Source organism: Protopterus annectens, chromosome 11.part0 (genome assembly GCF_019279795.1).
Source record: "Protopterus annectens isolate FY-2018-M chromosome 11.part0, PAN1.0, whole genome shotgun sequence".
NCBI lineage: Eukaryota > Metazoa > Chordata > Ceratodontiformes > Protopteridae > Protopterus > Protopterus annectens.
The window spans coordinates 1348300825-1348324711 of NC_056745.1; positions in this window are offsets into that span (position 1 = coordinate 1348300825).

Genomic DNA, 23887 nt, shown 5'->3' on the forward strand with positions numbered 1-23887 from the left:
CTACCGTCCCATCAGTCTGACAACCCTTATCTGCAAGGCCATGGAGCGTATTATCATGGAACTTATAAACAAAGACATTGGCAACCTTCAAACACTGGACCCCACCCAGTTTGGGTTTGTGAAGGGCCGATCTTGTCTCCTGAACCTGATTGACTTCTTTGAATCAGTCTCCAGAGCCATGGACAAGGGTAAGGTGGTCCACACAGCCTATCTAGACCTTGCCAAGGCCTTTGACACCATCCCCCACTCTGGAATCATAGATGAACTTACTAAGTTGGGCATTAATCCCTATGTCACCCAATGGGTTGCTAAATGGCTTACTGATAGAACCCACACTGTAAAAGTATCCGACTCCAAATCCAGCTCCAGACAAGTGACAAGTGGAGTACCTCAGGGTTCAGTCCTGGGGCCGCTCTTGTTTGGCATCTACTTCTCTGAAGTACAGGTCAACACTAAGGGACTCTGGCTAACAAAGTTTGCAGATGACTGCAAACTGGGAGCCATTATTGAATCCCCAAATGATGTGGATACTCTACAAAAGGGCCTTACAGAAACAGATGCTTGGTGCCAGAGCCATGGGCTCAAGCTCAATGCCAAGAAATGTATTGTTATCCCTTTGGGAAAAACATGTATCCATGAATTACCATATAGGTGGCAGTACACTAAACACAGAAAGTGTGATAAGAGACTTAGGGACACAGGTGGACAGTGGTTTCACCTTCGATAACCACATCGCCACAACAATCAGGAAATCCTTCTATGTAGCACACCTCATCACGAAGGGCTTTTCATCCAGAAAAAAGGAGGTCATTGTCCCACTGTACTCATCCCTCATTAGACCCATTATAGAATACAACGCCCCATTTGGTATGTACCTCTCAAGACATCTGCAACAACTGGAAAGGCCTCAGAAATACCTCACTAAAAGAATCACAGGCCTAAAGCAGATGCCCTACACTGACCACCTTAAAAAAACTCCAGCTATACTCTGTCGCATATCGTCTACTCAGAGGCGATCTCTGCTTAACATACAAGGCCATGTCAAACCCAGAGCTGTTGGACATGCTACACTTAAAGAAATCCCAATCCCTCAGAGCTACACGCTGCAGGGATCTAAACCTTGTCATCACAATAAACAAAACATGCTGGAGGGATAGGTTCCTGACCCAGAGACTCCCCAGACTCTGGAATAGATTGCCCATACATGTCAAGGAGAGTGCCTCTTTGGACCTCTTCAAGAGGAACCTTGACAATTGGATGGGAGAAAGGAAATTCACCCCAGGGATCACGTCAGTTGCCCTGCTAGACAGGGGTCCAGGAAAGTAAATAATGTGGGAATAAATAGCCAGGGAATTGTTATGGCTAGGCTTGTATAGGCCCTAGGGCTGATAGCCTAGTACCAACCTATGAACCTATGAACCTATAAGGATGTATAAGAATGTTTAATAACAAAAATATACATTGTGCTTCATTACTGGAAATAGGGGTGTGAGATATTGGGTTAAATACACTGTCATATCCATTACCTGTTTGCCACAAAAGGCTTCTAAAACACAAGTCATATAATGTCCACAGTGTAAAATATTTATGTAATTATTTGGGCCTTTTCAGTAAATGCCTGTCTGATATTACACAGGGGTTATATTGGTTATCGGCTTTATTAGATGGGAAGGATAGTCACTGGCAGCACGTACAACAGAATTAGCATTAGGAGTTTTTCTAAAAAAATAGATGAAATGATAATATCTTTCTCATCCAGTGAGAGGACAGCATCCAGATATTCAGATTATTTATCTTGGTGGCTAAAGGTCCATAATTGAAAAACAAGCTTAAAAAGTTAAAATTAAGGTGGTCTAAAATTCATAACATTATAATAATTCATCAATATAGCATATATATATATATATATATATATATATATATATATATATATATATATATATATAATGAAATAATGACTTGTATAAATTAAGCTTTATTCAAAGTTATTCTCAAAAAAGTTAACATAGTTGGTGGCAAAAGCTACTCCCATAACTGCTCTAGAACACTGCAAGTAACATATTATCAAAATTAAAATAACTATGATGCAAACAAAATTCCAACAACTGCAAAATAGATAACACTATGGATTAACTTCAAGGCATGTAGCTAATAAAGAACAGCTGATGGAGGTTGAGGTTATGAAGTTGAAGTGCCTGAGGAAGGAAGGAAGACACACACTGTGGGACAGACAGTGAAATCAGTACATCAGAGTCGAAACCAAAGCAGCCACAGTTACAGAGAAGGTCAAGGAAAACAAATTATGGTGGTTTGATTACATATTAGCAAAACAGAAGATAATTTTTAGCGAAGATTTGAAAGTGATGAGAAAAATGCAGAAGGAGATGAAGATATCCATCCAAGGGATGGACGGATTGATTGCACAAGAGAAGGCCTATGGGAATCAGACAAGATTGTAGGATGATGGTTGTGAAACAAGAGAGATGGTAGCAGATGGCATGATACCCTGAATCCCATGTAAAATGGGAAGGTGATGATGATGATGATGATGATGATGACGATGATGATGATGATGATAATGATAAAGAGCTTGAATATCTAAAGGTACCAAATGAAAATATTATTGCTAAGTAACTGCTTCTAGCTTGTCCAGCAAGTGCTGGGAATCATGTACATAAAAAAACAATCTTTTTAAAGAAGGGCTGAAGGAAATCATCTAGCAGTTTTAAGTACTGATTTTATTTTATTTTATTTTATTTTCAAGCTGTAAGCTGGTCTACTGACCCTTTCAGTCATGACCTGGGTACGGTACAATAAAAGCAACAATATAATCAGATAAATATAACAGCAGCAACTTTATCTAATATAATGAAGGGAGAGGAGGGACACATGACAGTAGTATATACACATTTATACATAATTGTAAAGCATTTTATGCTAAAGACTGATTATTTAATAAGGTTATGCAATGAATTAATGCACAGTACTTTTCCGTTAAACCCCTACCACTTCTTCGCGCTGCTGTGTTTCGGCGGCATGTTATCATTTATGCAGGACTGACACATGTGACGTGAAGGTAATCATTTTCATTAAACAAGGTTAAGTTTTCATTTTTATTTGATTTGGCAGGCAGGCAGTAGTGCAGACACAAATGGCTTGTCTGGTGCTGCACGATCGCAGTTGTTATAATGTGCAGAACCACTCCTTTCCTTTGCATGTTACGGGTGACTGAATAACCCAGGGACTGTGATGAGCATTGCCAACACCAGCGATTTTTTACATGTATGGTACTGTAGTACAATTATGAACACTTTTTCAGAGCACCTCCCATAGCTGAGAAATACAGGCGCAAAGTGATGTGTACTTTATAAAGGTTGCAGTTGTTGAATTGACAGCAGTAGACATTAATCCGGAGAATTGGCTGACATCTTTCTCAGTAGTGTGTGAAATGATACATGCTCAATATCACCCGATCCAGCCAAATCCAGAAGTGTAAATCATTTCACCTTCTCTCCTACTGGTATTCCCTTACATTAACCTTCTTCTGCACTGCCCGGGGATTCTCTCCTGAGTGTTGTAGTGAAAAGGAAACCAACTTCTGTCCGACATATGTGTAAGACAAATGAGTCTCCCGTGAATGGCAAGGGTTTATCAGTGGACTGCAGCTATTTCTACAATGACCACACAGTCCTGTACAGCTAACAGTACAACAGACATTTGTCAGGCAGTTGTACAGAAGTAGTTGTCCCACACAATGTTGTGTCCGGGACTGAAATACCAGCTAAATAGAGCATTGCAAAGTGGTAGGGGTTTAACGGAAAAGTACCTAATACACAAATGTGGAAGTGCTCATTATTTTAACCAGCATGATAAACGCAGGAACACTTTGCTTTACTGTATAAATATTCATTTATCAAAGATGATTTGAAGGCCTCCAATGACTGGTTGCTTTTAACATCGTTTGGAAGGTGAATCCAATCCGCAGGTCTTGATCCAGGGAAGGGTCTTTGGCCTATTGCATTTTTTGAATTTTGGTCTGACCAATGGAAAAGGGTCTTTCTGATTACATCTAAGTGCATAGTTTTCCAAGCAGATTTTGTAAAGATTTATACATCCTACACAACCCATAAGAGGCTGTGGGTGCAATACAGATACCTTTAAATGAAAGATCATAGCATTAAAACAGTCTGATGGTTTCATATTTGACAATATTTCTACAACATCTTCATAAATCAAACTAACACATTTTCTAACCAGTTGCACTGTTACAATAAAGCTTCATAGAAATTGTAGATATTAAAGTCTAAATCACTGATCAAAAGTCAGATCCACATTGGTTCATAGGTTCATAGGCTCATACTAGGCTATCTGCCCTAGGGCATTTATAAGCCTAGCCAGAATGTGTTTGGCTTTCGCTACCCATTTTAAATTAATTTTGCTATGCCCTTTTTCGAGGTTAGTATACTGTGCCTCTGTCTAACAGTGACACAGAAGTGAAACCCGGGGTAAACCTACGATCTCCCATCCACTCATCAAGATTCCTCTTGAAGAGAGTCAATGAGGGACTCTGCCTAACCTGGACTGGAATTTTATTCCAGAGTGAAGGGAGCCTCTGGGTTATAAATCTGTCCCTCCAGCATGTCCTATTTATTTCAGTGCTGAGGTTCAAGTCTCTCGAGCAGGTAGCTCGATGAGATTTGGATTTTCTGAGGTGCAGCATGTCCATTAATTCCGGGTTGGACATGGCTTTATACGTCAGGCACAGATCGCCTCTGAACAGGTGGTATGCCACTGAGTAGAGCTGGAGTTTCTTTAACCGGGCAGCATATGGCATCTGTTTGAGCCCTTTGATCCTCTTGGTGAGGTACTTTTGGGGTCTTTCCAGTTGCTGCAGGTGTCTGGTAAGGTACATCCCAAAAGGGGCATTGTACTCAATTATGGGCCTGATGAGGGATGAGTAAAGAGGCATGATGACCTCCCCTGATCTAGATGTGAATCCCTTCATGATTAGGTGGGCTATATAAAATGTTTTTCTAACCACTTTGGCCACGTGGTTATCAAATGAGAGATTGCTATCATCTTGGGTCCCCAGGTCCCTAATTACTTCTTCTGTACTTAATGGATTACCACCTATGTGGTAATTTGTGGGCACTTTGTTTTTGCCAAAGGGGATGACTATACACTTTTTGGCATTTAGCTTGAGACCATGGCTCTGGCACCAGTTGTCTGTTTCTATGAGGTCCTTTTGGAGGATGCTTGTGTCGGCTGAAGAGTCGATTATGGCGCCCAGTTTGCAGTCATCTGCAAACTTGGTCAGCCACAGTCCTTCCGTGTTGGCCTGTACCTCCAAGAAATATATACCGAACAAGAGAGGTCCCAGGACTGAGCCTTGTGGGACACCACTTGTAACTGGTTTGGAGTCTGACATGGCTCCAGCAATTCTAACCATGTGGGTTCTGTCCTTGAGCCAGTTTGCAATCCATCTAGTGACATAGGGGTTTATATTTAAGCTGGTGAGCTTATCTATAATGCCCGAGTGGGGTATTGTATCGAAGGCTTTTGCGAGGTCCAGGTAGGCTGTGTGGACCACCTTCCCCTCGTCAATGGCCTTGGTGACTGTTTCAAAGAAATCAACCAGGTTTAAGAGGCAGGATCTGCCCTTAAAGCCGAACTGGGTAGGATCCAGTGTCTGTAGGTCCCCAATATCTTTATTTATGAGGTCCATGATGATCCTTTCCATAGCTTTGCAGACCAAGCTAGTCAGGCTTATGGGGCGATAGTTCCCAGGATCCGTTGAGGCACCACCTTTATGGAGAGGGACCACTGTTGCTGTACGCCACTCTTTGGGCACATATCCTGTAGTAAGGCTGAGATTGAACAGTAGTTTTATGTTTGGGTTTAGCTCTTCTTGGAGTTCATGTAGGACGCATCCCGGGACACCGTCTGGTCCCATTGATGCTGTGTTTTTTGCTTTTGAGAGGGCGGCTCTTACCTGAGCATCTGAGATGTCAGGGGGGCAGCACTCTGCTGGGATAGATATTTGCCCTTTTGGTGGGGAGGGGGGGAGACGTTTGTGCTGAACCTGTCAGGTAGGATGTTGGTAATGTCTGTGGGTTCGGTGTATTTTTTGTCATTTTGGACTAATTCTGAGCATATCTGGGAATTACCACCCAGGTTCCTAACATAACTAAAGAAAGCCTTGTGATTATCCTTAGTGTCCTGTGCAATTTTTCCTCTTGAAGCTGGCCTTAGACAATTTTATGAGTGCCCGTAGTTTTTTGCTAATACTGATCAGTGATGCCTTCCCTTTTTGGGATTTTGCTCTATCATTTAGTAGCTTCCTCCTTCTATTTTATAGTTTGTTTATGGCTGGGGTCCAGCAGACAGGAAATCTGCCTTTGGAGGATTGGGTCTTGGTTTTATTTGGGATCGAATGATCCATGCATTCCTGAAGGTATTCATAAAATGCGTTTATAAAGGATTCTGCGGTCTGGGCCGTATTTTCCACAGGCCCGGGGGCTTTGAAGGATTCCACCTCGGTTTTGAGGAGTGTGAAATTTGCTTTAGAGAAGTTTTCACTGTGGTTTTCTGGGCAGGGGGTGGGGTCGGGATGTGAATATCCAGTGAGATTAGTTTATGGTCTGATCTTACCAGTGAGGGATACACTTCTGGTCTGGAGCATAGAGTCCCCATGTTGGTGATGATGAGGTCCAGTATGTTTTCCCCTCTTGTGGGAGTGGTAACAAGTTGTTCCATAGTATTTGAGTTTATAAATTCTAGGAACCTTTGGGCTAGGGTGTTAGAGCTAGAGTAATGCTCCCAGTCTATGTTTGGGTAGTTGAAGTCGCCCAATATAATGGTGTTTGGAGAGACCTTCATATTTTCCAGTGTTCTCAGGAAGGCCGAGTGGGGTTCCTGGGTTTGGGAGGGTGGTCTATAGCAGGCTATAAACTGGAAGGCAGTTTTACCCATTGTTAGTTGCACATGGATAGTCTCTGATGCTTCGTGCTTTGCCACCAACCTGGAGGTGTGGGTATCTTTGATGAATATCGATACTCCCCCTCCTTTTGTGGTTCGGTCCAAGTTTTAAGGCCGAAAAGCATGGTATGAGGTATAATCTGGTAGTGCTGGGGTGCTCTCGGAAGCCCTGAACCAGGTTTCTGTTACTGCACAGATATCGATGTTCTCCATGCTAAGGAGAGTTTTGAGTGCGTGCATCTTGAGGTTTAGACTTCTGGCGTTAAGTAGCATTACTCTTAGTTTCTTATCCCTTGTGATACCTATGGAGGTGGGTTTGTCTTTTGAGCCTTGCCTAAAAAAGGCACTATGGGGGTAGCAAGTGCCTTTGCCAATATCCGAAAGCCCAGGGGTGACAGGTGCAAGCCGTCCCTAGCGAAGCATCGTGGCTTGTCGAGCATATCATCCCAAGCTGACAGGCATTGGATCACCTTTGAATGACACCAGTACTTAAGCCAATTGTTGAAATTGATCATCTTGTCTTCATATTGTGACATCATTCTTGGTGAGGGTAAGATGCTACTCAAGGTCAGGGTCATACCGGTCTGGGCTACATGCTCAGAGAGCTCCTCTGTGTCTCTTTTCATGTAGTCCAGGGAGGTACGTCTCAGGTCATTCACACCAGCATGGACAATGACTGAGTCATATTTGTACTTGCCTTGGAGTGACCTGAGTGCTTGTGTTATGTGGCGGATCCTAACGCCCAACAGGCTTTTCACCGTGACCCTCTCCTTGTTCAGCCTGGTGAGCGGGACGTCAGTGTGCCTGACGATAGAGTCACCTATTACAAGTGTATCAAGTGTGTTGTTTAGTCTTAAGGGCTGTGACTGTTCGGCACACTGGCTTTGTGAGATATGTGTTGCACGTGTTTTGTTTTGGGGTAGCGGTTACTTGGGTGTCTGCTTTGGAGGTCTCTGCTGCTTAGGCAGATCTTTATTTAGAGCCTCCGAGTATGTTTTTGTGTGATTATGTGTTTGGTTTGCTGTCCTGGTAGGTCTATGTGAGACTGGAATTGTAGTGAGTGTGGTTTCCTTCTCCTCCTGACTGGTTATGCCAGTACTGAGTTGAGAGAGCTTAGCCTCCAGTTTGGCTATATGGTTGCATCTCTCACATGTGTTGGAATTTGTTGGGAGGAGGAGAGGGTTGTCTGTGTACATGAGGCAGTTGTAACATTGCCTCAAGATTCCCAGATTCACCAGCTGGACCGGAGAGGAGACTGACAACTGACCTTTGGACATGCTAGAATAATATTGGGAATTCCTTTATAATTGAAAACAAGGGCCAGTGGGGAGTGAGGGTGTGGTGCTTTTAATTTTTAGTGCTGACTTATATAATTGCTTTAGTGAGCAAGTGCCAGGTAACTTAAGTGCAATGTGTTACAGGTAACTTAAATGCAAAAATGACAAACAGTAACTTTCTTTTAAGTGAAACAAGGAAATAAGTACAGTAAGCAATGCAGATATCACTAGTGATCCACAGAAGCCTGAGAAGCCACGTATTAGGTGGAATTAGCGTTCCAGGGAAATAACAAGCAGACAAACAACAAGCATATAAACAAAGCTAGATTCAGCAGGCCTGGATCTAGTCTATGCTACAGCAAACAAGATGTACCAATTTCAGTAAGATACAGTTCAAATATTCAGGCACTATAAATCTTTAACCAGAAATTCCCAGCTCAGAAGGGCAGAGTCCAGCCTCTTCTCCCACAAGAGTGCAGACCACGAACCTTCTTAATGTAAAATAACTGGCCTGAAGCCCAAGTGCTTAAACCAGAACTAATACACTTTAAGAATAACAGACACTGGGCTCTCAATCAGCAGTTCCCAACTTAGAAGGATGAAAGCTACCTGTCCTGCCACCACAGTGCATGCCACAAACCTTCCTAATGTAAAACAACTGGTCTGAAGCCCAAGTGCTTAATCCAAAAGACTTAGAATGATAGCTACACTTTAATCAAGTTACTACCAAACAGTAATAAATACAATTGAATACTTTAGAGAATGCCTGGATTAGTGCTCAAGTTACACAAACAAAGCTAGATCCAGCAGGCCCGAATCCAGTCTATGCCACAGCAAACAAGGCGCACCAACTTCAGTAAGAAGCAGTTCAAATATGCATGCACTGTAAGCCTTTAACCAGAAATTCCCAGCTCAGAAGGGCATAGTCCAGCCTCTCCTCCCACAAGAGTGCAGACCACGAACCCTCTTAATGTAAAATAACTGGCCTGAAAGCCCAAGTGCTTAAACCAGAATTAATACACTTTTAGAATAACATACACTGAGCCCTCAATCAGCAGTTCCCAACCTAGAAGAATGTAAGCTACCTGTTCTGCCACTGCAGTGCAGACCACAAACCCTCTCAGTGCAAAACAACTGGTCCGAAGCCCAAGTGTTTAAACCAAAAGGCTTAGAATGAGTTACACCAAGCAGTAATAAATACAACTGAGTACTTTTAAGATGATGCAAAAGTAAAATAAAGTGGGTAGAAACACAAGTACAGTAAAAGCAGATGATTTTTTTTTTCTGAACAAGTGCTGAGATCAAAGAAACAGATTTGAGTGCTGAAACTAGAAAACTGGCTAGTTATAAGAAAAAAAAAACTAAGCTAGAAGGCTTCCCTCCAACACAGAAGGGCTTGGGGGCTCAGAAGCCTACAAATAGTCTATACCACTTAACAGGAAACAAGCTTACATTTTTTGTACCACTTAAATAGGCAAGGACAGGAAATCAAAGAATGTGGCTACCCCCACACCTGTAATTACTAGCAAATAATAAAATTTAGCAAACACTGACTAACTTCCAGTTCAGTTAATATTCCTGAAACACAGTTAAAATCAATTTAAATACTGTATTTTTGAAAAAAAAGTGCAGATAAAGGTACTTAAATTCTCTTATACGTCCAGTTGAATACAGCTAGTTCTTACCCGGCCAAAGCTGAGGTTTTTAAGCAGAAAATATTTCACACTGTACCACTTAAATAGGCAAGGACAGGAAATTAAAGAATGTGGCTACCCCACACCTGTAATTACTAGCAAATAATAAAATTCAGCAAACACTGACTAACTTCCAGTTCAGTTAATATTCCTGCAACACAGTTAAAATCAATTTAAATACTGTATTTTTGGGAAAAAAGTGCAGATAAAGGTACTTAAATTCTCTTATACGTCCAGTTGAATACAGCTAGTTCTTAGCCGGCCAAAGCTGAGGTTTTTAAGCAGAAAATATTTCACACTGTACCACTTAAATAGGCAAGGACAGGAAATCAAAGAATGTGGCTACCCCCACACCTGTAATTACTAGCAAATAATAAAATTCAGCAAACACTGACTAACTTCCAGTTCAGTTAATATTCCTGCAACAAAACACATTGGGCCAAAGCTGAACAATAAGGATCAAACCTGTATCAAAGAAACTGATACTACTAGCCAAAACGAACCATGTTTGTTGCTTGAAACATAATTTCCAAGGGTTAGTCACCCAAAAGTCAACCGACTAAAAGAAAATTCAAGTCATAAAAGGCAGATCTCTGAATCAGTATGACACCAGTTCATGAGTTCATAGCTTTGATTGCCAAGCTTACAAATTATTGGTTTTCATAAGGCTTGATTTTTATAACTCACTTTATGCTATTTTCCATTTTCTATATACATATTAAGGAATGTGTGTCAGGTCACCAAAGGTAGTTTTGGTGAACACAAAAAATGGAAAGAATTCATTGAAACTACTTTTAATCACATTGGAGATTGCTTTTTCCTCCACTGTTGTGCAACCTAGGAGTTGATATATATAATTACCAGGGATGTGGAAGTGATTCCCCACATGGGGATGCAGGAGAGTTTGTCCCGTGAAAAAAAAATTCTTTTAATATTCACTGAGGGTGGTTTCAGCAAATTTATTTCTATTTTTTTTGTATTCGTTAAAACTACCTTTGGTCACTTGACATGAATCCATATTAAGATTGCATTTTGAAGGAGGGTAATGACTGCCCTGTTCTGAATGTAAGGTGATGCTTATTCCATAAAATTGGAAGGTGTTACTATCACATTTTTTCTATTACTGATATTTCTTTATTGTATTTGGTTCACCGTCTGGTGTTATCTCCCCTAGCATACATTTTTATTTCTTACCAGCAGGTTCCACACTATGATTTTATTCCCAAAAGTCCAGTATGCCTGCCTGGCACTATGGCACATAGAGATAGAGCTCTTACTTTGACCCAGGTAACTGGGTTTCAAGTTAATGGCCCCAGCACAGGAGGAACCAGGCATGCAGGAGTAGGAATGAAGAGGAGTGGCCTGCTCACCTCTCATGTAGTGAGTAGGTTTTTTCATGCACTCAGGAGTACACTGGGCAGTATGCTAGGAGTGGCCTGCTCACCTCTCATGTAGTGAGTGGGTTTTTCATGCACTCAGGAATACACTGGGCAGTATGCTAGGAGTGGCCTGCTCACCTCTCATGTAGTGAGTGGGTTTTTCATGCACTCAGGAGTACACAGGGCAGTATGCTAGGAATGGCCTGCTCACCGCTCATGTAGTGAGTGGGTTTTTCATGCACTCAGGAGTACACTGGGCAGTATGCTAGGAGTGGCCTGCTCACCTCTCATGTAGTGAGTGGGTTTTTCATGCACTCAGGAGTACACTGGGCAGTATGTTAGGAGTGGCCTACTCACCTCTCATGTAGCGAGTGGGTTTTCATGCACTCAGGAGTACACTGAGCAGTATGTTAGGTGTGGCCTGCTCACCTCTCATGTAGTGAGTGGATTTTTTCATGCACTCAGGAGTACACTGGGCAGTATGCTCTCCCTAGTAGACACCACAAAGTCTACCATTTGTCATTCAAGAGCAGGGACAGGTCCACTTGGAGGGAACACCTCTTACATTAATAAGGTGATGTCCTCTGTAGATGGACCATTGTATGCCTCTGCCTGGTCCTAGCAAAGTGTGCAGATGGAGTCAGGGAGAAACTTTTAATCCCCTCCAGTAGGTGTTTACATGATAACCCCTCCCAGTTGACCCTTTCCCATGGAATAGCAAATAAATGGGTAAATTGGTCTAGGACGGGCTGATGGTTGACACACAGCAGGGGTAAAAAGCCTGCAAATAAAAGTCCAGTATTACTTCTATCACAACGCCTAGCTCCTAAATGCAAACACTTTTCACAACCACAGCTACCCACACTGAAGAAGAAAAAAAATGGACACAACCTCAGCCAAAGCAAAGTAGAGTTTCAAAAGTAAAATTTACCATAACAGTAGATATTCGAATGATCACTGCTGCAGTAGCCTTATTTATATGGGTTTTATCCTGCCAAAGATATAACAGCTGGCCAATTTCCAAAATTTCAGGGCACCTTCCACATGCCTAAACTGACAGGCAGTTTGAGCTGAGCTGACTAAAATACAAGTTTGGGGGTGAAGTCTATCAGAGCTTTCTTGCCAGCAGAGAGAGGGAGGCTGAGCCCTGAAAGGATAATGCTAGGAATAACAACAAAACAAAATATCCACATGATGGCATAAAAACACACATAAAAAACAAGGGAGATGGAGGGAGGGAACAGCTAATGCAGCAGTGATCATTTGAACATCTACTGGATCTGCTCTGAGTTACAGCACAATGGCACTAAATATACAGACCCAACTGATATTGCCAACATCCTGGCAGATAGGTTCAGTGCTAACTTTACCCCCCTCTCACCCCCTAAAGGGCCCATCTCTATACCGGAAGAATGCAAAGTTCCTGTAATCACGGCTGCACAGGTAAAAACCACACTCTCCAAAGCCAAGAACACAGCATCCATGGGACCAGACAACATCCTAGGCTGCATTCTACATGAACTGCAAAATGAACTGGCACCCCACCTAAGTAGCATGTTCAATCATAGCCTCCCCTCAGGCTTTGTGCCTGCTGAATGGTGCACAGTGATGGTTATTCCACTCTACAAGGGTGGAACCACCGTGGACCCTGGGAACTACCACCCCATTAGCCTGACGAGCCTGGTCTGCAAGGCCATGGAACGTATCATCATGGAACTTATAAACAAAGACATTGGTAACCTCCAAACTCTGGACCCCACCCAGTTCAGGTTTGTAAAAGGCAGATCATGTCTCCTAAACCTGATAGACTTCTTTGAAGCAGTCACCAAAGCCGTAAACAAGGGTAAGGTGGTTCACACAGCCTTTCTAGATCTTGCCAAGGCATTCGACACCATCCCCCACTCTGGAATTATAGATAAACTTACTAAACTAAGTATAAATCCCTATTTCACAAGATGGGTTGCCAACTGGCTCACTGACAGAACCCACACTGTGGAAGTAGCAGACTCCAAATCCAACTTCAGACCATTGACAAGTGGAGTACCACAGGGTTCAGTCCTGGGTCCCCTCCTGTTTGGTATCTACTTCTCTGAAGTACAGACTAACACAGAAGGTCTTTGGCTAACGAAGTTCACAGATGACTGCAAAGTAGGAGCTATAATCAAAACTCCTAACGATGTGGACATCTTACAAAAGGGCCTCACTGAAACAGATGTCTGGTGTCAAAGCCATGGCCGCAAGCTCAATGCCAAAAAGTGCATTGTCATCCCCTTTGGTAAAAACTCTGTACCCATGAACTACAACATAGGCGGTAGTATATTTAACACCGAAAGTGTGATAAGAGACTTTGGGACACAGGTAGACAGTAGTCTCTCCTATGATAATCACATTGGCACAGTAGTCAGGAAATCCTTCTACATGGCACACCTCATCACAAAAGGTTTCTCATCCAGAAAAAAAGAAGTAATTGTTCCCCTCTACTCATCACTCATTAGACCCATTATAGAGTACAATGCCCTTTTTGGTACATCTACAACAACTGGAAAGGCTGCAGAAATACCTCACAAAGAGGATTACCAGCCTCAATCAGATGCCCTACGCAGACCATCTCAAAAAACTCCAACTTTACTCCGTCGCATATCGCCTACTCAGAGGTGATCTCTGCCTAACATACAAAGCTATGTCAAACCCAGAGCTGTTGGACATGCTCCACTTAAAGAAATCCCAATCCCTCCGAGCTACATGATCTAAGGACCTAAACCTTGTCACCACAATAAACAGAACATGCCAGAGGATAGATTCCTGTCCCAGAGGCTTCCCATACTCTGGAATAAGCTACCTATCTATATCAAACAAAGCTCCTCATTAGCACTCTTCAAGAAAAATCTTGATGATTGGATGGGAAATAGGAAATTCACCCCGGGGATCACCTCTGTGGCTCTGCTCGACAGTGGCACAGGAAAATAATTTTCTTGGGTGGCAAAAGCCAGGGTACCGTTTTGGCTGAGCTTGTATAGGCCCCAGGGCCGATAGCCTAGTACCTACCTATGAACCTATGAACATGTTGACCACTGCTGCAGTAGCCTTTGCTATATGGGTAGATTACATTAGCTAACTACATTTGGGAGGGGGGAGGAGAAGAGTCCAGGAGCCCCTTGAGAATGGTTCTAGCAAAGCTTAATCTGGACCTAATGAAGGAATCAAGCTTATAGTACTTTGTAGAAGTAAGCATTCAGGACCAAGTAGCAACCTCTAGAATCTAACCCTTTCCAAAAAGCCATAGATGAAACCAAGTCCTGGTAAAATGGGTCTTGACCCTGCCTAGAATAGTTTTGTTATGGTGAGTATAACAAAACATAATAGGCTTAGACAACCTTTGGAGATAGTCTGTTTTGCCACAGGTTGTCCCTTCTTCTCACCTCAGGGTTGGGAGGGTGGCTTAATGGCTAAGGTGGTTGCCTTACAAACACAAGGTGCAGGGTTAGAGTCTCACAAGGGATAATTGGCTAGGCTTAAAATGTCTCACAAGGGGAGTTAGCTTAGTACTAAACTATGAACCTTCACAAGAAATGAACAATTGATCTGAATATATATGAAAGATATAGTTCTGTCAGGATAGTACCTGAGTTGTCTGTGGACATCCAGGGTACTAAGTATATTTTCTTCCTCATTTTTAGATTCAGAAAACAAAAAAGAAGGAAAGTTTGACTTAAAATAAATTTGGGTACCACTTTAGGTATACTAGTATTAGCTCTCAAAGAAACCCTGTCTCTGTGGAAAATGAGATAGAGTTTACTCACCATAATAGCTTGCAACTCAAACACCCTTCTTGCAGTGGTCAGAGTAGTCAGTAAAATGTTTTCTGTGTTAAGAACTTCAGGTAAGCCAGATAAGTTGGTTCAAATGGAGGAAGTGTTAGCTTCTCTAACACAAAACTAAGATCCCAAGGAGAGACCACCATTTTCTTGGAGGCCTCTTATGTAAAACCCCTTTCAAGGACATTTTGACATGGCACTACATTGAAAGAAGAGGATCCTTGGGCAGACATTCTGAAATGGCCAATAAATGAACCTTGGTAGAGGAATAAGAAATGCCAAAGGATAGTAATTTGCATAAATACTGTAGAACCAGAGAACAACTATCCCTGAATGGGTGCTGATTATGTTGCTGGCACCATACAGAAAACCTTTTCCATTTGCTAATATATGATTTTCTAGCAGCAGACTTTCTTGCCTCCATTAATTCCTGCTGTATGTACTCAGTAAACAAGTACCTAAAATGAATTAAGACCCTTTGACACCCCTGCACTGGCCTAGTAATCAAGGAGCCTCAATCCTCACCACTAGCACCAGTGAGAGACATGCACATTGGATGACAAGTACACACACAGTAAAGTACAATTTCCCTTAAGAGCACACAGAGATCACAGTCAGTCTGGGGCTTGTTTATCACTCTCTCTCCAGATCCCCACTAAGACTCCCCACTGGCACAGCTATAGGGTTATGATCTCAGCCGAGTGGTCAAGCCAAAGCCTCTAGCACCTGCTCCATCCAACCAGTGCTTTGTGTCCCTGCCCAAGTGGCTGGCACACACACACACACACACACACACACACACACACACACACACACACACACACACACACACACACACACACACACACACACACACACACACACACACACACACACACACACACACACACACACACACACACACACACACACACACACACACACACACACACACACTCTGAGATTTGATTTATATACAAACACACAGACACTCCTGGGGAAGGCTGGCACAGGTTCACTAGCTATGCCCCCTTGTGCCCAGCCACAATTACAAGGTTTAAATATATTTAATAATAAATAATAAAAGAACAAGACAATATTCAGTAACTCAATACAGTGAAAACAGAGTTCAGAATCACAGGAAATATTTTAAAACAACATTGCAGGACAGTCTCACATAACTACAGAAAACATCTATACTAATCTTACTATATTCCTATCTATGTCTAAGAGAGATTACTGTAATCTAGTACTTACTATTGGAAAGGCAGAAGTGCTGATAAGAGGATGTTTCTAGGTCCAAAGACAAATACAAAATACACACTTTCTCTGAGAGATAGTTCTTAAATTAATAACAACACATTACTGCTGGGTCAGCTATAGGACATCATTCTTTGTTGTCTGCCTTCAGTTCCCAGGCTAACAGAAACTTAAAATTTAGCATCTCTGTGTCAAAAATATTTATCTCTCAGAAGTTTGCCTAGAACTGGAAGTTGTAAAACAGCTAAACACTTTTACGTTTGGAACCTAGTAATTATTTCTGTTTCCAGACAATAGGAAAACCTCTAGTTTAGACATTGTGTCTGCTTGCTGCACTGAAACTAATTTTTATAGCACATCGTAAAACACTTTTAACTTATTTTCCTGAAATTTTGCAAGTTAACTCTGCATGTTCCAACTTCTGCTATTAATATAGTTTATATACATGTCTGTTCTTTTCCAGTAGGGTGCACTGACTGTGATTACATTCTTGAAGCTCAGTACATAAAATACAGGTCAACACACACTTCTGCACCAGTAGTTTAATATCCACATAACATATAGTTCTCTTAATTTGTAAGACAAGCCTATGGATCATATTAATATTCACAAATGACATATGATTATTTACAAAATTCCAGCTAGCTGGGTTGGCAGCCTCAAAATTCTCCCCACCCTCCCTGAAAACTCAAGCTAGTTTTTCAAGTGACCCTTGAGAAATATTGCTTAAGAGGGTTGAGCCAATCTGGGAATACCTTGCCCCATTCCCTGTCTTGAGAGCCCATCTGTGTTGGCATTGCAAACCCCACTGTGGTGCTGCACTGTCACATCATATGATTGCAACCCTAGGCTCCACCTTAGTAACTTGGCATTTTGCTTGCTGGCTCAATGTAGCCATGTTAAGGAATTGTGATCTGTAACTACAGTAAATTTCCTTTCATACAGATAAGGCTGAAGTTTCTGCAGTGCCCACACTATGGCTAGACATTACTTTTCTACGACTGCATAGCATTCCTTCCGGGGTTAGAGCCTACGACTGAGATAAACCACTGGGTGCTCTTCTCCCTCTGAAGAAATCTGGCTAAGTACAGCTCCCACCCCATGGTTTGAAACATCCACCTGCACAACAAATTCTTTGCTGTAATCTGGACTGGCTAACACAGGGGGTCCTCCCAAAGCTCCTTTAAGCTCCCAGAATGCCTACTCACATGCTGGGGTCCACACTACATTATCAGGCCTGTTTTTCTTTGTCAGGTCTGTGAGGGGAGCAGCTATGGTACTATAACTGGGGACAAACTTTCTCTAGTATCATGCTGTCCATAAAAATGTCCTCACCTGCTTTTTGGTAACAGGACAGGCCAAGCCTGAATGGGTACCACTTTGGCAGGTTCTGGCCTGATCTTACCACTCCCCACTCTATGTCCCAGGTAGGACCTCTGCCATATCCACCTGACATTTGCTGGGCTTAATGGTCAACCCTGCCCTCTGTATTCTGCCCAGCACCTCCCTGACATGCTGAAGCTGCTCATGTCAGGAATGGCTGTAGATGGCAATATCATCTAGCTAAGTAAGGGCAAAATCTCCTGCTAGGATATGATCTATCAGCCGCTGGAAAGTGGCTGGGGCATTTTTCATCCCAAAGGGCATCTTTGTGAACTCATACAAGCAAAAAGGAGTGACAAAAGCTGACCTCTCTCTGGCACTGGGAGTCAAGGGCACCTGCGAGTAACACTTGGTAAGATCAATGGTGGTAAGATACTTAGCCCCACCCAGCTGCTCCAGGGCTTCATCTGTCCTAGGCATGAGGTAAGCATCTGACTCTGTGTGACTATTTAATTTCCTGTAGTCCACACAGAACCTGGTGCTGCCATCCTGCTTTGGTACTAGCACCACTAGGGATGACCAGGGACTGCTTAACTCCTGAATTATCCCTAGTTCCAACATTTCCTGTATCTCCTCACTCAGAGTCTGTTTGACTCTCTCAAGCACTGTATAAGGGGCCTGTTTAATAGGCCCTTGGGGTCCTGTATCCAAATGGTGCTGCACCAGGTGGGTGGACCCTGGTTTCCCAGTGAGCATGTCCCCAAACTCCTGTAACACTGCTCAGATTTCTCAAACTTGGGTAGAGGATAGCTGCTGGGACATTGCTACCCCTTCCACTATGGTGTCAGTCTGAGCCTTACTGAGAAGATCAGTCACCAGATCCCACTCAGTCTCCTCCTGCAATCCACTGCAAATACTCAACACAAGGGCCTCCCTATCATGGTAAGGTTTCATCATGCTAACATGGTACAATTTGTGCCCCTGCCTCCTGCTTATCAGTTCTGCCATTTAGTTAACATCACTGACCTTCCTTACCACCTTGTAGGGTCCCTCCCAAGCTGCCTGCAGCTTGTTGTGTCTGACAGGAATGAGAACCATTACCTGCTGCCATACAGCATACTCTCCAGCTCAAGCTTTCCTGTCATGCCAGACCTTTTTCTGCATTTTGGGCTTCTGCCAGGTTCTCTTGGGCCAGGCCCATGAGTTCCTTCAGCCTTGTCTTGTGGTTTAGGACATATGCCACAACAGATTCCTTGTGGGATTCACACTTACCCTACCACTCATCTAAATTAAATCTAGAGGTCCCCTCACCATATGTCCATACAACAACTGAAGAGGTGAAAACCCTGTGGATTCCTGGGGCACCTCTCTGTAAGCAAACAGATGGGGCAAATATTTGTCCAACTCCCTTTTAAACTGGTCTTCAAATGTCTGTAGCATTGCCTGAGTGTATAGTTAAACCTCTCAACAAGACCATTAGTCTGGGGATGGTAGGGGTGGTCTTTAGGTACTTCACCCCACAGTACTTCCACAGACAAGTCAGCAAGTCTGACATGAAATTGGCATCTCTGTCAGTCAGTATTTCTTTTGGGAAACCTACCCTGCTGAAAATCTCTAACAAAGCATTTGCCACCTTTTCTGCCTCAATGGAGAACAGAGCCACTGCTTCAGGGTATCTGGTAGCATAATCTACTACCACTAGGATATACTTTTTCCCTGTGAAATTTGGGATACTCAGAGGCCCCACAATATCCATAGCTACCCTCTGAAATGACTCCTCAATCACAGGCAAAGGCATCAAAGGAGCTTTCACCTCGTCTCCTGCCTTGCCTAATCTTTTGCACTGCTCAGTTACATCTCTGGAAATCACAAGCCAATAGAAGTTCTGCATAATATGTCACTTTGTACGTTTTATGCCCATGTGACCTGCAAAGGGAATATCATGGGCTATGGCTAGAAGTGCCAGACAGTAGGCTCTGGGCACTACCAACTGCTGTATTTTCTCATCCCCTAGCCCTCCCTCAGGAGTCCACTCTCTGCACAGTAACCCTTTGTCTTAGTATACAGATTCCCCCTTCCCTTGAGAATCAGGTGCCTCACTAGCTACCTCCTACAGGCCTTGTAATGTAGGATCTGAGAGCTGAGTTTCTCTCAACTCTCTCTTTGTAATCCTTCCCAGCTCCCCTTCCACAAGAAGTCTAGTATCCACTGACAGCGGTGCCTCACTGTCAGCCTGAGTTCTACTACTCACCTCTGCCCTTACAGTCACTCTGTCCAAGGGAACATCAATACCCACAAGCAGCTGTGGCTCACTTTCAGCCTCACTGCTACAGGTTACCTCCTTTCCTGAAGTAACCACCTCACCAGTCCTGACTGCAAGTGTGCAGTCTGTCTGGGTCTTCCCCAGGCTACCAGACCCACAAGCTTGTCTCCAAGCCTGACTGCATGCAACTGCATGCTCACATGGTACTGCATTATCAAAATCAGTCCCTATCAGGACATCTGCAGGGATATCATCAAACACACCTACTTGATGGCTTCCTTTTCCACCCTTCCAGTCAAGGTGAACCCTAGCCAAAGGTATTTGGAATGGGGTCCCTCCTAAAGATCTGAATGGAGTAGACTGCCCAAGCAAGTAGTGCTCCTCTGTAACTATTGCAGGCTTCACAATGGTAAGGTCAGTGGCTGTGTCTCTCTTAGCCATGGCCTCTTTCACATTCACTAAGATAGGATATAACCTCTTGTGGTAGTTTGGTACCCTTGTTGTCTCAAGACAACCTACTGTTGGCATTTTGTCATTCCCACTTACTGGCTCTCCCACCTTTTGTTCCCCCCCCTTGCCTCCGTGGACATCTATATGTTACATGGCCCCAGTGGTTGCATTTAAAACATTTAGCCCTTGGTCCTGGACATGTACCTGGACTAATGTCTTCCCCTGCTACTGGAGGACTCTGTTGGGGCAGTCTGGGCTACCCATCATGGGTTCCCTTAGACCCATGAGCAGCACTGGGTGTCTCTTTCCTATGCAGTGATGTCCTGCCTGCTAGCTATAGTTCTCCATTTTTCCCCATCTCATCTACAGTAGTGCATTGTTTATCAGATAACCAGATTCTCATGTCCTCAGGCAAAGTGCTAAGGGCTTGTTCCCTCACCAAAAGGTCTGCCAGCCCTTCAAAAGTGGTGACCTGACATCCACTCACCCACCTATGAAAATACGTGCTTAGTTCAGCAACATATTCACATGCACTTTCATTTGCCATGCATCTATGCTCATAAAACTTTTTCATATAAGCTTCTGATGTTAACTTAAACAATTCTAGCAAACAATTCTTTACATTATAATTTAAAAAGTCAGTACCAGACAGTTTGGAAAGAACAATTACAGCTTTACCAGGGAGTAAGGGGGGTTAGGAAACGTACCCAGAGCCCTTGGTCAACATTATACTGTTTACATACCCTCTCAAACATATGAATGAAACTATCAAAATTATCCCCCTCTGTAAATTGTGGAAGACATTTACTGACCTTTATTACTTCTGGGGTTTGTTTACTCCCTTACCCATTACCTCCATGACTCTGGCAAAGAGTGAGCATCTCCTTTTCATGTTGCCTCTGCCTCTCCTTCTCCTCAGCTTCCAGGTGTCTCAGTCTCACTGCTGCTTCTATTTCCAAATGCTTGGCCTCCAACTCAAGTCTCTTTAATCAAAGACAGATTTTTAAGTCTTCTGTGGAAAGGTTGGGCTGTCCATTTTCTGAGAGTTATATATCTCCATGGTCAGTCTGGTTGTCCACCTGGTTGCTATTCTCTGATGCAGCTGTAACTAAAACTGCAATCATGTCCACTTTAGTCAGGCTGGCATGAACCAGTCCTTTAGCCTGGCGCATCTCAGCCAACTGGCTCCTTGCCAGCTTGCCATACTCCTCTGCTGATATGCTTGCCTGCTCTCCCTGACTAACTAAGCTAACAAAAAAAAAAAAAAACAATTGTGATATGAACTCCGAATGTTCACTGAGTGGCTGATAAAAACTACAAACACTTTCAGTGACCACTGTACACTAACTACAGGAATTCAATATCAACACCACTACAAGCCAATTAATATGTGATGTGGCTATCTCACCACAGTCAACCAATTGATATGTGATGTGGCTATCCCACCCCTGCCAAGCAATTAATATGTGATGCCCCTGCACTGTCCCAGTAGTCAAGGAGCCTCAATCCTCAGCACTAGTACCAGTGAGGGATGTGCACATAAGGAAGATGACAAGTACACACACAGTAAACTACAATTTCCCTTAAGAGCACACAGAGATCACAGTCAGTCTAGGGCTGGTTTCTCCCTCTCTCTCTCCAGATCCCCAATAAGACTCCCCACTGGCCCAGCTATAGGGTTAAGATCTCAGCTGAGTAGTCAAGCCAAAACTTTCAGCACCCTCTCCATCCAACCAGTGCTTCATGTCCCTGCCCAAGTAGTTCACACACACACTCACACACACACACACACACACACACACACACACACACACACACACACACACACATACACATACTTTCAGATTTGATTTATATACAAACACACAGACAATCCTGGGAAGGCTAGCACAGGTTCATTAGCTATGCCTCCATTTGCAAAGACTATAAGGTAGTACCAGCTGCCACCAAGCACTACTTATCAACTGTTCTAAGGCCCTTCCCAAAGGGTGACCAATTCTACTGTGTAATGTTACTGTTATCCAAATGGTAAAGTGTGACCAACAGCAAGGCTATTGGAAGGGCCTATACAGTGTCACCAAATACATATGCAAGTACTTTAAGAGCTTAAATATCTCTAAACAAGCAAGTCGCAATTAAAAGGTTTAAATATATTTAATAATAAATAATAAAAGAATAAGGCAATATTCAATAACTCAATACAGTGAGTACAGAGTTCAGAATCACAGGAAATATTTTAAAACAGCATTGCAGGACAGCTTCACATAAATACAGAAAACATTTATACTAATCTTACTATATTCCTATCTATCTCTAACAGAGATTATTGTAATCAAGTACTTACTATTAGCAAGGCAGAAGTGCTGACGAGAGGATGTTTCTAGGTCCAAAGAAAAATACAAAATGCGCACACTTTCTCTGAGAGATAGTTCTTAAATTAATAACAACACATTACTGCTGGGTCAGCTGGAGGACATCATTCTTTGTTATTTGCCTTCAGTTCCCAGGCTAAAAGAAACTTAAAATTTAGCACCTCTGCATCAGAAATACTTATCTCTCAGAAGGTTGCCTAGAACTGGACGTCATAAAACAGTTAAACACTTTTAAATTTGGAACCTAGTAATTATTTCTGTTTCCAGACAATAGGAAAACCTCTAGCTTTAGGCATTGTGTCTCCTTGTTGCACTGAAACTAATTTTTATAGCACATCATAAAACACCTTTAACTTATTTTCCTGAAGTTTTGCAAGTTAACTCTGTATGTTGCCAAAGTGAATTATTTAATGTTCCAAAAGCACTGGACACACAAGAAGCACTGGTACTAACGCTTTACACACAGAAAGTACGTTTTCGAAAATCTTCATCAGATAGCAAACACCAAGCCTGGGTAATATTACAATTAAATACATCAGTTTGAATGAATGCACCAATGAATTCATCGCAATTAAATTAATGATTCAATTAAAATGTGAATTAATTAAAAGTTAAAAACTTTTTAAATATACTTTCCTTATCACTTCACCAACAATACACAAGTTTATAAAAATATATGTTTAAATACTGAAATCTTTACCATAAAAAGGATATATGATATAAAATCTATTTAGTACGCATAAAAAATAATTAATTGATAAAAAGCATTTTAAAGGTCATTTTAAACCTTTTATAATCCTATACTACCCTCTAGTGGAGGTTTGTAGTTTCAAACTGATGTATTTAATTGTAATATTACCCAGGCTTGGTGTTTGCTATCTGATGATGATTTTCGAAAACATACTTTCTGTGTGTAAAGCGTTAGTACCAGTGTTTCTTGTGTGTCCAGTGCTTTTGGAACATTAAATAATTCACTTTGGCAGCAGTCTCCGTCTGGACCCTCATTTGGTTCTCTATAGCGAACATTTTTGTTTGGTTTTTGTGTTCTTTTTGTTCGCTTTCCATCTCTGAGGTTTGGTAACTCTGTATGTTCCAAC